The 17,654-nt window shown below is 44.7% G+C and overlaps 1 protein-coding gene across 3 annotated transcripts in view; it reads right to left on the bottom strand.

Annotated features, from left to right (window-relative positions):
* Positions 1-17,654, bottom strand: part of CDK14 (cyclin dependent kinase 14) — a 481,017-nt gene that overhangs the window by 402,620 nt on the left and 60,743 nt on the right. The window contains exon 1 of one of the 3 annotated variants that reach the window (XM_044293159.1): positions 5,533-5,646. The exons of the other annotated variants lie outside the window; for them this stretch is intronic. The gene's annotated coding sequence lies outside the window, so the exon portion shown is untranslated. Of the gene's footprint in view, positions 1-5,532; positions 5,647-17,654 lie in introns of those variants that run through there. 3 annotated transcript variants of the gene reach the window in all.

Consider the following 17,654-nt stretch of genomic DNA (forward strand, 5'->3'; position numbering starts at 1 on the left):
GTTTAGCACACATTTACTAATGAGCGACATCCTCTTAAAATTTCTCATTTAGTAAAGGCATTGGATTCGAAGGACATGGAATGCACTATGCCGACAGATGGGTGGCACTTACCCACCGATTTAAAGGGGTTGTGCCTGGTATTACAGCTCAGCTCTGCTAAAATAAATGGGGATAAGCTGCAGTACCAGACATGACCTATGGAAAGGTGTGGCGCTGTTTGTGGAAGAAAGGATCCATGTTTTTCCTTCTGACCCTTTTACCGGTGCTGCCTATTAATTGCAAACAACATAATAGAAATACTAATGAAAGCAGGAAGGTGGATCTATAGATAGGAAAGGGCTTGGGCCAGGTTTTAAAGTTATCCATAACTTACTGACTGGTCTGACACCCTCACTACTACTTGCTTTCACAGAATACAGGCTGACAGTATTCTGCTGGTGAGAAAAGGAGAAGTCTGTTTTTCCATTGCCCTATGACACAAAATACTCTCAAATTCTAGTATATCATTATTTTTGATGGCTAAACTAAAACACCTCAAACAATACAATTATTACCACTAAAAAGCAACAAAATGGGAAAAAACACCAATGTGAACACAGCCTGATTTCAGAAGACCATAAAACAACCATATCTGGGCGTATATAATACAGTCCAACTACCCAAAGCTCTAATGAATTGAACTTAGATCATCACAAGGTCCTATAGTCACTAAGATATCTATAGTGTCCTATTGTAAATACCATAATCATAAGGCCCTAAGATCACCATGGGGTTCTGTGGAAACTGGGTTTACCGTAAGGTGGATCACCATGGGGTTGTATGGTTATTAAGATCACTATAGGGTTATAAGGATTCCAAGATAACCATAGGGTTGTATGGTACTAAGATAGCAATAGGGTTCTGTAGTCATTAGGATCATCATAGGGTAGTATGGTTACTGCAATCACCACAGGGTTGTATGGATACTAAGGTTAGAACAGGGTTGTTTGGTTACTTAGATCAGAATAGGGTTGTTTGGTTACTTAGATCAGAATAGGGTTGTTTGGTTACTAAGACCACCACAGGGTTGTATGGCAACTAGGATTACCCTAGGATTGTATGGTTACCATAATCATAAGGCCCTAAGATCACCATGGGGTTCTGTGGAAACTGGGTTTACCATAAGGTGGATCACCATAGGGTTATAAGGATTCCAAGATAATCATAGGGTTGTATGGTACTAAGATAGCAATAGGGTTGTGTTGAAATTAGGATCATCATAGGGTAGAATGGTTACTACAATCACCCCAGGGTTGTTTGGTTACTTAGACCACCACAGGGTTGTTTGGTTACTTAGACCACCCCAGGGTTGTTTGGTCACTTAGACCACCCCAGGGTTGTTTGGTCACTTAGACCACCCCAGGGTTGTTTGGTCACTTAGACCACCCCAGGGTTGTTTGGTCACTTAGACCACCCCAGGGTTGTTTGGTCACTTAGACCACCCCAGGGTTGTTTGGTCACTTAGACCACCCCAGGGTTGTTTGGTCACTTAGACCACCCCAGGGTTGTTTGGTTACTTAGACCACCCAGGGTTGTTTGGTTACTTAGACCACCCCAGGGTTGTTTGGTTACTTAGACCACCACAAGGTTGTTTGGTTACTTAGACCACCCCAGGGTTGTTTGGTTACTTAGACCACCCCAGGGTTGTTTGGTTACTTAGACCACCCCAGGGTTGTTTGGTTACTTAGACCACCACAGGGTTGTATGGTAACTAGGATTACCATAGGATTGTATGGTTACTAGTGTTGGGGGTGTTTTGACAGCAATAATAGTCCTTTACTGTTCTTGCTGTCTAAAATACCGCAAACCTTGATAAACTGGTAACAGTACCAATGTGAACAGAGCCCTACTGGAAAAAAATATATGACCTCAGCCAAAATGGGCAAAGTGATATTCTCTACCTTATAAGGTTAAATTATTTTACAGAAGGAAAATAAATATTCTTATTCACACCCCATTCATTTATCCCCCACTGGGGGCTCGGACAATTATAATCTATAGTACAATGGATATAGAACCTGTACTACCATTCATAGAAACTGACCTTTCTCAGATATTCATTTTTAGTGATTAGTAGCTAAGAGCAGCTCCAAAGGGGTTTGGGTGCTCCATAGTACTGAAAATCAGGTCTGAGACCATGTACTCATCTAATGTGGTTTTCTGACATCTATGATAAGCCAAAAAATCACTTTAAAAAGGGACACTTTCATCAGTTTTAATTATCATGAGTTGATGGTTTTCTGTCGCTTCATGAATTCTACTTCCTCTACTGTCTCTTTAACTTCCTCTTTGTTTGGACATTTAGCATGGCAGACTTAAAGGGGTTGTCCGAGTTATGAATTATAATTTTTTAGCACTGTAAATCTGATGGGCAGCAATATATAACTGAGCTAAGCAACTTTTAGGTCAAATAAAAAATTATATTTCCTCATTTCCCTGGTTCTCTTCTGGCTCTTTGTTTACCTGCAATAACAACAATCTCTGCCCCTCCCCCTGCTCTGCTAAGGGAGTGAATACAAGAGCTGCCCTGAGTGACCTGTCTGCCTGCTGGGAGACTCAGCAGCATGTGGTATGTGTAGGACTACAGGTCCCAGCTGTACAATGACACTGCTGATACACAGGACCTCCCCCCTACCTGTCCTTGTGCAGAACTCCTCTAGACTGTGAGCTCCTGTGCCCAGCATTTGTCTCCTCACTGCTACTCAGCTACTCAGTAAAGCCTTCAGCCCTGAGTCTGTGCTGCTGAAGGGGTTTAGAATCCAGGGAGAGAGCAATAAGCAGCAGCCAGTGCAGGGGGGCGTGGCCAGCACAGTGACCTCTGGTGTACAGACACAGATCTGCTCTCTCAGGCTTGTGCACCAATAATCATCAGAGCAGGGAGAGAAGCTGACATCCCAGGTCATGTGACCCTCAGTGAAATCTGAGAAAGGATCAACTACAGATGCAGTAAGTGCATGGCAAAGCTGTTACATTTGATTAGTAAAACATACAAAAAACAAAAAAATAACTCGGACAACCCCTTTTAACTCTCTCAGTCGGACCATCACTTTGACCTGAGAGAGCCCCCTTGTAGGGAGTCCATTACAGCATCACACACTACACTGGTAGGTACAAGACTCTTCTGTGGGCATTTTTATCTAGGCCTAACGAAGAACAGAGCTGTCATATATCCCAATTCTACACCTACTATTGTCATGAGGATGCTGATAACAATTCCCCCTCACAGGAGCAGTCAACTGACAAAGCATTACCTATCTTTAGAAGCGCTCTGTTGGTACAGAAGGACAATATTTGTTATTTAATTTCAAAAATTTTGCCAAGATGAAAAAATTTGAAAAAAATAAGGTGTTTTCTGATGAAAGTTTCCCTTTAACAGTGTTTTGCCATCTCCGGCAGTCCCATAGAGTTTGAAAAAGGCAATCGTGTGTGTGCTCAACCACCACTCCATTCAAACAGTGAACATGGGACCGGTTGGGGTTCCAGTGGTTGGACCACCAGCCATCAGGCCCTTGTTACCTATACTGTGTATTGTCTAATGCAAGGCATATCCTATGTATAGGTGATACATTGTCATTCGAGAACAACCATCTTAGGGGCAAGTTCCTCCTTTAAGAAGTTAAACAATGAAGTCCTGGTTTACAATTAGCGCTCATTGAAAGCGGTTTTACGGTAGTTACCCTTAATAACCACCTTTTCCTCTGTATTCATACATCTCCCTATATTACAGCTTACTCGAGCCGCAACCATATGCAATTAGCTCACATTATAATATCGGCTTCACATGGACCCTTCAAATATAATGATTTCTTCATATTCATTGCTCAAATTATGCAATATCAAGGGCGGGCATCCTTATCCATTCTTTAAATATAAGTTCTCCTCCTCCAGACTTGGGAATTGCTCCAATTCATACTAGTCCTGAACTCTGGATAGGCAAATAACCAACAATCCGGTTATTCCTTTGCTCCTGTCCTGTAACTAACCCCTTCCACAGAAGACTGACATTTTGCATCTCTCTATGACCGAACCTCTGGACCCAGAATAAGCTGCAGCACCGAGAGTTCCCAAGTCGTAGGGTTGTGGTTCATACTTCATTGATGCCAGGAGAGGTACCTCTATGACCGAACCTCTTTAAACTAGTCATCCCCAACTTTTTCTGTGCTACAACCTAACACAGGTATGCTCAACCTGTGGCCCTCCAGCTGTTGCAAAACTACAACTCCCAGCATGCCCGAACAGCCTACAGCTATCAGCCTACAGCAGGGCATTGTGGGAGTTGTAGTTTTACAACAGCTGGAGGGCCGCAGGTTGAGCATGCCTGACCTAACACATTGAGGAGCCCATGCCCGATTGTCCCTCAACGAGCCATTATTCCAAGCTCCCCAAAAAGCTTAGGGGTGATGACTCAAAAAAAAGATCCTTAGATCCCAGTTTTTGTGCACTTGCCCGTAGGTCACAAATCTCAGCCCTAAAGATACTTTCTTCCTATCAAGCACCAAGACAGGGGACACTCAGACATTTTGCATATCTCTATGTCCAAACCTCTGGACCCAGTATGAGCTGCAGCACTGGGAGTTGGCAAGTCTTAGGGTGGTGGTACATCCTTCACTGATGCCAGAAATGGGGCCTCTATGACCAAATCTCTAACACATTGAGGAGCCCATGCCTGATTGTTCCTCAATGAGCCATTATTCCAAGCTCCCGAAAAAGCTGAGGGGTGATGACTCAAAAAAAGATCCTTAGATCCCAGTTTTTGTGCACTTGCCCCTAGGTCACAAATCTTAGCCCTAAAGATACTTTCTTCCTATCAAGCACCATGACAGGGTGCATTCAAAGACCCCATTAATATAGGTTTAACCCTTTGTAAGCCCATTTAGCTTTATTATGAGTAATACAAGTTCACATGGATAACCTCCCCCACCCTTCCTTGACCTACCGTTTATGATTCCAGCACCACAGGTGTTAGATCAACACTGATTCCCCAAACGTTCCTTCCCCCCAAGTCCTTATATAATTCCGACATGGAACTGCAGCTGAAATCTAGAAGGAAACATCAATGTAGGCACAAGACCCATCCTGGTAGTAATTCCCATCATCTCCTGCATCCGATCCCAGCTAGCAGCTTGGGTCACGGAGATGAATGTGGTCTATTACGTCCACTTACTTTTTCCACAGGGCAATCATTCACTGGGTGAGACTATGGCCAGATGTACGCGAGAAGGAGAAGAAATGGTTGTTATCTTCTCGTCTTCTTGCAGATTCTATGCAAGGAGGTTTCCGTGAGGTGTAGTCCTATGGGACCCACCGAGCTTGGAAATGTCTCACGTTCACTCTTCTGCTTTGAATAATTTACAGTTACAGTAAGGCTTGCGCGGCGGTGGCGGCTTCATGATATATTTAAGATGTACGATATCTTGCACCGTAAAGAGGGCTGCGTGCGCCTACTATCAGGTGGGGAGGTAAGATTCGCGCCTTAATAAATTCTGACTCACCGTTGCTGCTTCATCTACAACTCCTTGATGTGCTCTCTCTCCGGTCGCCACACCGATGGCGGTCAGGCCGGTGTCATTCAGCAAATGAATTCACAACATGTTACTGCTGGAGCGAGCTGGAAATGGGAAGGACGTACTACAGAGCGCAGGGAGAGAGGGGGAATCGCAGGCAGCAAGGATGGAAATCTCAACAGGCAGAGTCTGTTCTCTCAGGATTCCCCGGCATCACGCCTAGATGAGCACAGACAACATAATAGCCCGAGACTTCCCCGCCATGCCACCTTACAGGACAGCCAGGCTTCTGCAAAAAGAGGAAAGGATGGACCTGCCTATGGAGCAGCGTGAATCAGCCAGCGCTCTGCCTGCGGTAGTAAGGCAGTCGGCAGTGTGACAGTGTACTAGGATTTTACATGAATGGTGGGGGGATACAGCCACTTCACACAGGGATCCTGTACCTGCAGGATCCGTCATGGGGGTCTGGGAAAGTAGGAGGATTACACATAGGAACTGCAAAGGCAGACATATTGGTTGCCACCCAGCTTTTCTGGCTATGGATACAATGCTATGCATGCACGTTTTCTGGTGTAAATAAAATAGCAGCTTTTTCATTTTTATGCCATTTTCAGTCAATTTTTAAAAAGGGGTGATCTCGTGAGTAATGTAAAAAAAAAACTATGAAAATCAAACATCATATAGTAACATTTAGGGTGCCTTCACACCGACCGCGCCGCGTTTTGCAGTCCGCAAAGACAGGGATGCCGCCCATTTGCGGAACCGAACGGGCGGCCCATTATAGAAATGCCTATTCTTGTCCGGACAGGAATGGAACATGCTCTATATCTTTTGCGGGACTGCGGAACGGAACGGTGTGCTGTCCGCATCTTTTGCGGCCCCGTTGAAATGAATGGGTCCACACCCCTGCCGCAAAATTGCGTAACGGATGCGGACTCATTCATATGGTTGTGTGAATGAGCCCTTAAAGGAGTTTTCCATGATTTTAACATTGATAGCCTATCCTCAGGTGAGATCGGAAGGGGGGGCCAGTTGATCAGGTGGTTGAAGAGAAGGCCGTGCTCAGTGCGAGCGCTGCCTTCCCTTCGTCGTTTACCTGTTCGCCGTCGACATCGCAGCGGCGAGCAGTGTAATTGCAAGAAGCCGCCCCATTCACCTCTATGGGACGGCGCTGCAGTATACACTTGAATAAGATCCCATTCACTTCAATGTGCTTCTTGTAATTATACTGCTCGCCGCAACAAAGGGACCCCCGCCCATCTGATACTGATTGATTAGGTCATCAATATTAAAATCCCGGAAAACCCCTTTAAATATCTTTCCAACAAAGCTAGGACCAGCCCTGTACCTCATATAGATCCAGAGATCTCCACATTCATTGCTCCATTGGCTCTGCTAGATTTATTTCAAGCTGGCAGCTCAGGGGTGTGTCCTTTTTTGAGGGACGTGTCCTTTCTGCTGCAGCTCTCTCACTATGAGCTCAGGGGTTATGTTCTTTCTGCTGCAGCTCAGGGAGTGCCTCTTTTCTGATGTAGCTCTGTCCCTACCCCAGGGGGGTATCCTTTCTGCAACGGCTCTTTTCCTATCACAGCAGAAGGGGTATGTCCATTCTGCTGCAGGTCTCTCACTATCACAGCTCAGTAGGCGTGTCCTTTCTGCTGCAGCTCTCTCCATGTAACTGTTACCGCTTCTAAGAGAAGATCCAGCTGCTGAGCATTCTACAACTACCTCTGTTAGATGGGCAGAGAAATAAGACAAAGACCAAACAGCAGGTGGCGCTATACAGATTCATTTTATTGAATAACTCAGTGGCTATGCTAAATTTTTAATTACATGCAATTACAAAAGTATTCAGATCCAGGTGCTGGATTGAATAATGTAGACTATTTTTTTTTGGGACAAAAAGTGTCAGGGACAGGCGTGGCCTCATGTGGCTTACATATAGAACCTGATGGAAATTATAGCGCCTCATAGCGGGCATAGATTTTCTTGGACTGCCAGAAGATGCAGCAAAGAGACCTGCGACTACTTCCGGTGCTACAACAATCTGAGGATAAGTCCCGGACAACCCCTCTACTGATGGCGATCACGGGGCGGAGGTCCTAAGGGCGAGATGTAGAAATCTAAATGAATGATCCGTTTAATCAGGAGGCTGCAGCTCATCGGGATCCGTTCTGGTTTTTCTTCCCATGCTCAGCAGGAAAGCAATTAAGTTAGATAACAATCTGGGGGCTCTGGGCGTTCCAGTCCGAGCGCCATGGAACAATATACTGTATAGTCTGCTGATGGCCCCACAGCAGAAAAGCGAGAGCCGTCACCAGGGGGCAAAGGACAGGGCAAAATCCAAGCGGTGGAGGGGGTAACGGCCCAGATTTACTAAGACTGGCGCATCTTGTGATGTTCTTGCAGAATACAGAGAAGTTATTTTTTTGTCTTTGTGATATTTTGGGGGCGTCACACGGCATGTACATCCGCAACGCCATAGGAATACAGGATACATCACATGGAGCATCTGGAGTCATCTGTGCCACGTTTATTAAAAGTTTATCAATATATTCGGCATATTTTGAAGTGTTTGACAGAAAATCAAAGTTGGCTATAGTTATAATTTGCAACATTTGACCTAATTTTTTTTTAAATAAGGCCTTTTTCACACGGGCGTCATATTTTTGGCCCGGATAAGATGCGGGTGCGTTGCGGGAAAATGCGTGATTTTTCAGCGCGAGTGCAAAACATTGCAATGCGTTTTGCACACGCGTGAGAAAAATCGGCATGTTTGGTACCCAAACCCAAACTTCTTCACAGAAGTTCAGGCTTGGGATCGGTGTTCTGTAGATCGCATTATTTTCCCTTAGAACATGGTTATAAGGGAAAATAATAGCATTCTGAATACAGACTGCATAGTACAATAGCGCTGGAGGGGTTAAAAAAAATAAAAAAATTTAACTCACCTTAATCCACTTGTTCGCGCAGCCCGGCTTCTCTTCTGTCTTCTTTCTTCAGGACCTAGGTAAAGGACCTGTGGTGACGTCACTGCGCTCATCACATGGTCCATCACATGATCTTTTACCATGGTGATGGATCATGTGACGGACCATGTGATGAGCGCAGATTCTGGAGCATCTGTTCTTAAGGCTCTCTGTTGTGCTGTTCCTCTATTATGCCTACTAGAAGTTTATTACCAAGTTGCTACCAGTTGGGCGTGTATACCGGCACAGTCTGACACTGGCAGCCCTGATTGGATTGTGCAGGGACTCCCCCAACTGGTAACATCCAGATGGACCCTTATTGCAGACTGCTGGCAAATCATTCGTAAACTTTAGTAGGAATAATATAGGAATGGCAGAACAGAGGGTCATAAAAACAGAGAGGCGACTGCTCCTCTTTAAAGGGACTGTAAACAATCTATGTCCGTATGGCAGTCTAAGGGATATGGACGTCATGGAGGTGGGCTCCACCACTTAGGTAGGTTCTCCAGGATTTTGATATTGATAGCTTATCCTCAGGACTGGTCATCAATATGAGATTGGGGGGGTTGACTCCCGGTACCCCCACCGATCAGCTGTATGAGTGAGAACTGTGGCCTTCTCACAACTTACCAAGCCAGGGGTGTCCATTGGATAGTGGCTGCTCTTAGACCACGTGACCAATGAACGTGAAGTCACATGGCCTAAGGAGAAGCCTAAGCGCAGGGCACCATGGCCTCTTCATACAATGGATTGGTGGGGGTGTCAGGTGTCGGACCCCCACAAATCTTATATTGATGACCTATCCTTAGAATAAGGACCCCTTTAATCAAGACTATTTAAAAAGTTCCTTTATTAGTTTTTTCATCTTGGATACATTGGACATATCCTATAAAGCTATTTGTGAAAGGATCTCTGCTCTGGCTAAGGGCTTATGCACATGACCGTGGGGCCGCCGCAAGCGGATCACGGACCCATTCACTTGAATGGGATCCGTGATCCGAATCCGACAGTCCGCACCGCATGCATGCTTTTTTGCGATGCGGAGGCACGGCCAGAAACACCACGGAAGCAATCCGTAGTGCTTCCGTGGGGTCCCGATCCGTGCTTCCGCACCGCACCGCATCATCCGTGATGCGGGGGGCAGCGGCCGTGTGCATGAGCCCTAACAGAAGGGGGCCCACAAATTGCGGTCTGCAATGCACAGGCACCGACCGTGGGGCCGCCGAATGCACCGCAAATCTGCACCGCAAATAAGTATTGCATGCACTACTTTTTTGTGGTGCGGAGACACGGACAGAAAACCCACTGAAGCACTCCGTAGTGCTTCCGATCTGTGAGTCCTTTCCGCACCGCATCTCCCGGATTGTGGACCCCTTTAAAGTGAAAGGGTCCGCATCCGTGATGCGGGGTGCATATGGCCTGTGCCCGTGTATTGCGGACCCACTGTTTGCGGGCCGGGCAACGGCCATGTGCATGAGCCCTTAGGCTACTTTCAAATGCGCGTTTTGGATTCAGGTTTCGAGATGCGGCAGAGGATCTCAAAACTTGACCAAAACGGATCACACATCAGGATGCATGCGTTCCGTTAGGATGCAGTTGTGTGAAAACAGAACAAACCGGATCCGTCGCTAAATACAATTAAAGTCAATGTGTTTTTTTTAGGATCCTAAAAAACGGATCAGTCAACATCGATGTACATTGTTTTTAGTGACGGATCCGGTTTGTTTTCGTTTCAATGAACCGGACACACAACCTCAGCTTGCAGCGGTTTTGTGTCCGGTCACAAAATGGAATGCTGACGGAACGGAAGACGCCCTGATGCGTCCTGTACGGATCTCTTTCCATTCAGAATGCATGAGGACTAAACGGAAACGTTTTTTCCGGTATTGAGACCCTCTGAGAATCTCAAAACCGGAAAACAACAACGCAAGTGTGAAAGTAGCCTAGAGGTGGTTACACACTACATCCTTTTTTTGCAAAAATGTGGCTTTTTTTTTTTTCTTTTTAGCATGTGTATTAATGTGTATTATATAGTGGTATTTTCAAACTGTTTCTTTGTGCTTTTTGCTCTCTCCCTTTTTTTAATTGCAGCATGTTTTTTGTTTGGTGTTTTTTTTTGGGTGTATTTTCTAAAGGAAAAAAAATCTGAATTAAAAAAAAAAAAAAAATGTGTCACCTGAAAAAATCTTTTCAAAAAATGTATGACTTTTTTGCAAGCCAAAAAACGCCACGGTGTGTCAGCACTCTAATGATGCTCATGGAAAGGGGAGGTCTTTATCCGTTCTAAGAGTAAAAAAGAAACAATAATACAAATAAATCCATCCATCATCAGTGGCTGCCCTACTTACTGATTGTTTCCGGTAGTAAACACAAGCTAAAAATATACCCAAAAACAGCAAGCAATGTGATGAAAGTAGATCACAAAGATGCTATATTTGTAGTGCACCGTCTGTGCCAGGACCCTGTCCATTCACACGTCAGTATGTTTGTTTTCCAGATTTCGTTCCAGTTTTTTTCAGATCCGTGTTTCTGCAAAAACCTTCAGTTTTTACCAATTGTAAATCCACATCCATTCCGTTTTTCCACAAAAAAAAAACGAAGGAGGAATATATGTTGCTAGGGTACTAAAATAAAATTTCTTTCTATTTCCTGGAAACTGATCCGCAATTGCAGATGACATATTGATGCATTCCATATGTCATCCACATTTTTGCAGACCCATTGACTACAATGGGACCATGGACCGTATTTTGTGGACAATAGTAGAATAAGATCTATTTTTTTTGCGGATCCGCATAACGGAACGGGTCCGCATTCCATTCCGCAAATTGGCAGAACGGATGCGGATTACAAAATACTGACGTGTGAAAGGACCCTAATTATGCAGGCAAAGTATATTGTAAAGTCAGCTCTGGAGTATAATACAGGATGTAACTCAGGATCAGTACAGGATAAGTAATGTAATGTATGTACACAGTGACTGCCCCAGCAGAATAGTGAGTGCAGCTCTGGAGTGTAATACAGGATGTAACTCAGGATCAGTACAGGATACGTAATGTAATGTATGTACACAGTGACTGCACCAGCAGAATAGTGAGTGCAGCTCTGGAGTATAATACAGGATGTAACTCAGGATCAGTACAGGATAAGTAATGTAATGTATGTGCACAGTGACTGCACCAGTAGAATAGTGAGTGCAGCTCTGGAGTATCATACAGGATGTAACTCAGGATCAGTACAGGATAAGTAATGTAATGTATGTGCACAGTGACTGCACCAGCAGAATAGTGAGTGCAGCTCTGGAGTATAATACAGGATGTAACTCAGGATCATTGTAGTGTAAGTAATGTAATGTATGTACACAGTGACTGCACCAGCAGAATAGTGAGTGCAGCTCTGGAGTATAATACAGGATGTAACTCAGGATCAGTACAGGATAAGTAATGTAATGTATGTACACAGTGACTCCACCACCAGAATAGTGAGTGCAGCTCTGGAGTATAATACAGGATGTAACTCAGGATCAGTACAGGATAAGGCTACTTTCACACTAGCGTTCGATCGGATCCGTTCTGAACGGATCCGATCATAATAATGCAGACGGAGGCTCCGTTCAGAACGGATCCGTCTGCATTATTTTAGCATATAACAGCTAAGTGTGAAAATAGCCTCGTACGGATCCGTCCAGACTTTCAATGTAAAGTCAATGGGGGACGGATCCGCCTGAAGATTGAGCCATATTGTGGCATCTTCAAACGGATCCGTCCCCATTGACTTACATTGTAAGTCTGGACGGATCCGCACGCCTCCGCACGCCTCCGCACGGCCAGGCGGACACCCCAACGCTGCAAGCAGCGTTCAGCTGTCCGCCTGTCCGTGCGGAGGCGAGCGGAGCGGAGGCTGAACGCCGCCAGACTGATGCAGTCTGAGCGGATCCGCTCCATTCAGACTGCATCAGGGCTGGACGGCTGCGTTCGGGTCCGCTCGTGAGCCCCTTCAAACGGAGCTCACGAGCGGACCGACGAACGCTAGTGTGAAAGTAGCCTAAGTAATGTATGTACACAGTGACTGCACCAGCAGAATAGTGAGTGCAGCTCTGGGGTATAATACAGGATGTAACTCAGGATCAGTACATGATAAGTAATGTAATGTATGTACACAGTGACTGCACCAGCAGAATAGTGAGTGCAGCTCTGGAGTATAATACAGGATGTAACTCAGGATCAGTACAGGATAAGTAATGTATGTACACAGTGACTGCACCAGCAGAATAGTGAGTGCAGCTCTGGAGTATAATACAGGATGTAACTCAGGATCAGTACAGGATAAGTAATGTATGTACACAGTGACTGCCCCAGCAGAATAGTGAGTGCAGCTCTGGAGTATAATACAGGATATAACTCGGGATCAGTACAGAATAAGTAATATAATGTATGTACACAGTGACTGCCCCAGCAGAATAGTGAGTGCAGCTCTGGAGTATAATACAGGATCTAACTCAGGATCAGTACAGAATAAGTAATATAATGTATGTACACAGTGACTGCACCAGCAGAACACTGAGTGCAGCTCTGGAGTATAATACAGGATGTAATTCAGGATCAGTATAGGATAAGTAATGTATGTACACAGTGACTGCACCAGCAGAATAGTGAGTGCAGCTCTGGAGTATAATACAGGATGTAACTCAGGATCAGTGCAGGATAAGTAATATAATGTATGTACACAGTGACTGCACCAGCAGAACACTGAGTGCAGCTCTGGAGTATAATACAGGATGTAATTCAGGATCAGTATAGGATAAGTAATGTATGTACACAGTGACTGCCCCAGCAGAATAGTGAGTGCAGATCTGGAGTATAATACAGGATGTAACTCGGGATCAGTACAGAATAAGTAATATAATGTATGTACACATTGACTGCCCCAGCAGAATAGTGAGTGCAGCTCTGGAGTATAATACAGGATCTAACTCAGGATCAGTACAGAATAAGTAATATCATGTATGTACACAGTGACTGCACCAGCAGAATAGTGAGTGCAGCTCTGGAGTATAATACAGGATAGGTAATGTAATGTATGTACACAGTGACTCATTTATACATAAACTGTGTAAAGATGTAAAGATGGACCCTCTAAATGAACCTTAAGGAATCTATTCATTCATTTTAGCTCTGCTTGAAAAATATTGATCTAGAACATTTCTGTATTTGGAATGAAATCATTTTAATCCTGCAAATAAAAGCAGAACATCTTTCATCTGTTTGCCCGCGTCAGACACGGGATCCTTTTATCTTCCCAACCATCGGATTTCCCACAGTTGGCCGACATTACACAGCAAATCCTAAGGAAGACTGATGACCATGAAGCCATTCCTAGCACAGGCCTCTCCAGTAAATATATCTGAAGTAGTGCGGGGATTATTCATCTCAGTTGAGCATCTCCTCTGTTTTCCATGCTGCAGAGATGTCTATCAGCACATAAATCCTATTAATACACTTCACATAGGGGAACGGCAGCTGCGACAGGTGTGGGATTATCCCTACAGTTTACTTTAATTGAGCGCAACCCTATCTGACCAGACGACTGGACTACGATGTTAATTAATGACGGCTCGCTTTGGAGAAGAAACTTTAATGGCTCCTGCAGAGATAAACGAAAAGAAGTGCGTTCCTCTATAATGTCTGTATGATGTGATCCCTATAACCACGAGGGGTGCATTATAACCCTGCCTAATCTAGCCTAAAGTCCAGCCACCGGCTCAAACACCATCTAAGGGCTCATGCGCACGACCGTTGTTTTGCGGTCCGTTTTTCACGGATTCCGTTGTTCCGTATCTGAGTTTTTTTTCCTCTGATTTAAGTCCTCTTCCGTTCCTGCACAAAACATATCCGTATGGTTTCCTTATGCGATCCGTTTTTTGCGGATCGTATACAGAAACAGTAACTTATTAATCACCAAACACATGAGCAATATGGGCTGGGCATAGCATTTCTACAGTATGGATACGCAAAATACGGATGTGTTCCGTGTGCGTTCCGTATTTTTTGCGGACCCATTGACTTGAATGGGGCCTCGGACCGTGATTTGCGGACAATAATAGGACATGCACTACTTTTTTACTGAACGGAAATACGGAAACGGAATGCACACGGAGTACCTTCCGTTGTTTTTGCGGACCCATTGAAGTGAATGGTTCCGCATACGGTCCACAAAAAAAAAAAAACGGAACGGAAGCGGAAAGAAAATATGTTTGTGTGCATGAGCCCTAAGGACTCATGGACACGATGGTATTTTTCATCCGTGTGCTATCGGTCATTCCTCTGGGGCATACGCACACCAGTGCTTTTTGCGGATCAGTTTTTTTGTTTCATATATTATAAAATGTCCTATTCCGGCCCGTTTTGTGGATGAAACATCCCCGTCTATGATGAAAGTTAAAATACACAGAAAGCACACGGAGGGTATCTGTATTTTGTGGATCGTTGTTTGTAGACGGAAATATGGACCCGGTCCTGTATGAGAGGTCTTAGGTCAGGATCGGTGCGCTTTCTGTACATGGGAATTTTTACTGTCATTTTGCAATTATATAACAGCATTTTTGGTATTGTAAGAAATGTATGAAAGTGTTTGTGTATATGTGTGCATAGGTGTATATATGTGTGTGTCTGTATATGTGTGCATAGGTGTATATATGTGTGCATAGGTGTATATATGTGTGTGCATCTGTATATGTGTGCATAGGTGTATATATGTGTGTGTCTGTATATGTGTGCATAGGTTTATATATGTGTGTGTCTGTATATGTGTGCATAGGTTTATATATGGGTGCGTCTGTATATGTGTTTATATACATGTGTATACGCATGCACATATTTATCCAAGTATGTGTGTTTATGCATGTGTGTGTGTGTGTGTGTATGCGTTAATATACGTGTATGGCTACATGCACATGACAGTAGGTGTTTTGCGGTCCACCCCAAAAAAACGGATGACATCCTTTTTTTTTTTTTTTGTGGATCCATTGTAACAATGCCTAAAATGAACCAGAATAGGACATGTTCAATTTTTTTTTTTTTTTTTGCAGGGCTACGGAACGGACATACTGATGCGGACAGCACACAGTATGCTGTCCACATTTTTGGGGGACCTATTGAAATTAATGGGTCCGCATCCTAACCGCAAAAAAATGGAACGGACACGGAAACAAACAACGTTCGTGTGCATGTAGCCTATATTGCAAGCACATATTTATCTATATGTGTGAGCGCGTGTGCATGTGTGTGTTTGTGGGAAGGGATTGTGATTTATCCCCTCGGATCTCTGGAATTCAGTACATAGAAGGTGTTGACCCGCTGTGCAGGAATATGTGGAGAGCTTGCACAACTCCTCTGCATCCCGTTACATTATTACAAGGGAGGTTCTGCTCAACGTTATTACAACAAGGCCTCAAGGAGAATGTAAGGAGGCACCAGAGGTCCCTGCGGCTCCGTACTACAGGGCTGTAGGCACTATGGAGCCGCCGTTATGGAAGCATGGTACGATGACACTATGGGCACAGTCTCACAGCTCCCTACAACTCAGAGATCATATAGCGATATAATGTACTCCTACGGCACCATGGGCAAGTGATGCTTTTTGCCACCGTTCTGGTTGCAGTACGGTGTGCATCTTTTATCTGCTGGTTTTGGACATTTACATGGCAAGGTCTGGACTGGAGCAATGTTTTTGGAAAGAAACAAACCCAGTATAAAATGAAGTCACTAATCCCATGTAATACAGTATCCATATTACAATGCCACATAAAACCTCCATATAGTGCCCAGAAGCTATGATTTACCACTCTTGGCAATGGGTAGGGTGCACCCATTCTGCAGGATTCCCTATAGTCAATGGCCTCTTCTTTAGCAGTGACCAGAGCACGAACAAACCAACTCAAAAATCCAAGCCGCCCTTCTCTAATATACCGAACCATAAGAGGGGATTTATCACACGCTACCCTCCAGAATTATGACTTGAAGAAAGTCACAAAACAAAGATTAGGGGCTTTTTGGACATACTCAAGCAGATATCTTGCAAAATGTTGCATTTACACCCCTCCACTTTTGATAAATGGGATGGATAGTGGATGTGGTTAGCGGATTTTAGCCAAAATTTATCAACTGCAACGCTTTAAAAAGTTGCAAAAATTGTCACCATCTCACTCCTGGAAAGTGATGGAGTAACATCTCAAGGGAGAAGTGTTAGACTTAAAGGGGGTGTTCACCCCTGGGGACCTTTTTATCTGATGACCCACAGTGGTAATCATACCCACCTGATCCCCACCACTGGGTTCTAAATCCATCGCTGCCCCACCGGGTCTGCTGGTCGCAAGGTCTCCCCGCGTCAACATCCAATCTGACACAGGTCACATGACTTGCCGGCGCAATGATGTGTCATCCATGCATCATGTGGCCCAGTGACATGATACATGGGAGACATGTCACCACTGTAGCCAGTCGTTGGTTACAGCAGTCACATGAACCAGATCAAACCGGATGTTGGGGCGTGGAGACCCAGGACTGGCGGGGGAACTATGGAACCTGAATCCAGCAGTATGATTACCACTGTGGGTCCCGCCACACTGTGGGGCCTGTAAAACCCCTTTAAGGGTCCATTCACACGTCCGTATGAATGGTCAAGATCCATTCCGCAATTATGCGGAACGGGCGCGGACCAATTCATTTTCAATGGGGACGGAAAAGATGCGGACAGTGTGCTGTCTGCACCTGCATTTCCGGTCCGCGGCCCCGCAAAAAAATAGAACATGTCCTATTCTTGTCTGCAGCTGCATGTCCTCCCAGCATGCCCTTTCTATAATACTGGTGTCTTCTTATTTGGCACAAGGGTATTTGGGCCCCCTTAGGCTCCTGGACCCGATAGCGACTGCTACTTCTGCACCCCTATAGCTAAGCACCTGGCTTTGTACATACCTCTTGGTGAGTAACCTTTAAGAGTGACCGTCCCATTGTGGATGTTTACAACCGTTATGAGTGTGTGAAGAAAAGTAAACATTTTCCACTTCTCAAAGGTATTTCTGTCAAAAATCCTAGACCTCCTAGACATCTAGTTCAGCCTAATATACTGCAATGTTGATATGGA

This window comes from Bufo gargarizans, chromosome 5, assembly GCF_014858855.1.
Source record: "Bufo gargarizans isolate SCDJY-AF-19 chromosome 5, ASM1485885v1, whole genome shotgun sequence".
NCBI classification, from domain to species: Eukaryota; Metazoa; Chordata; class Amphibia; order Anura; family Bufonidae; genus Bufo; species Bufo gargarizans.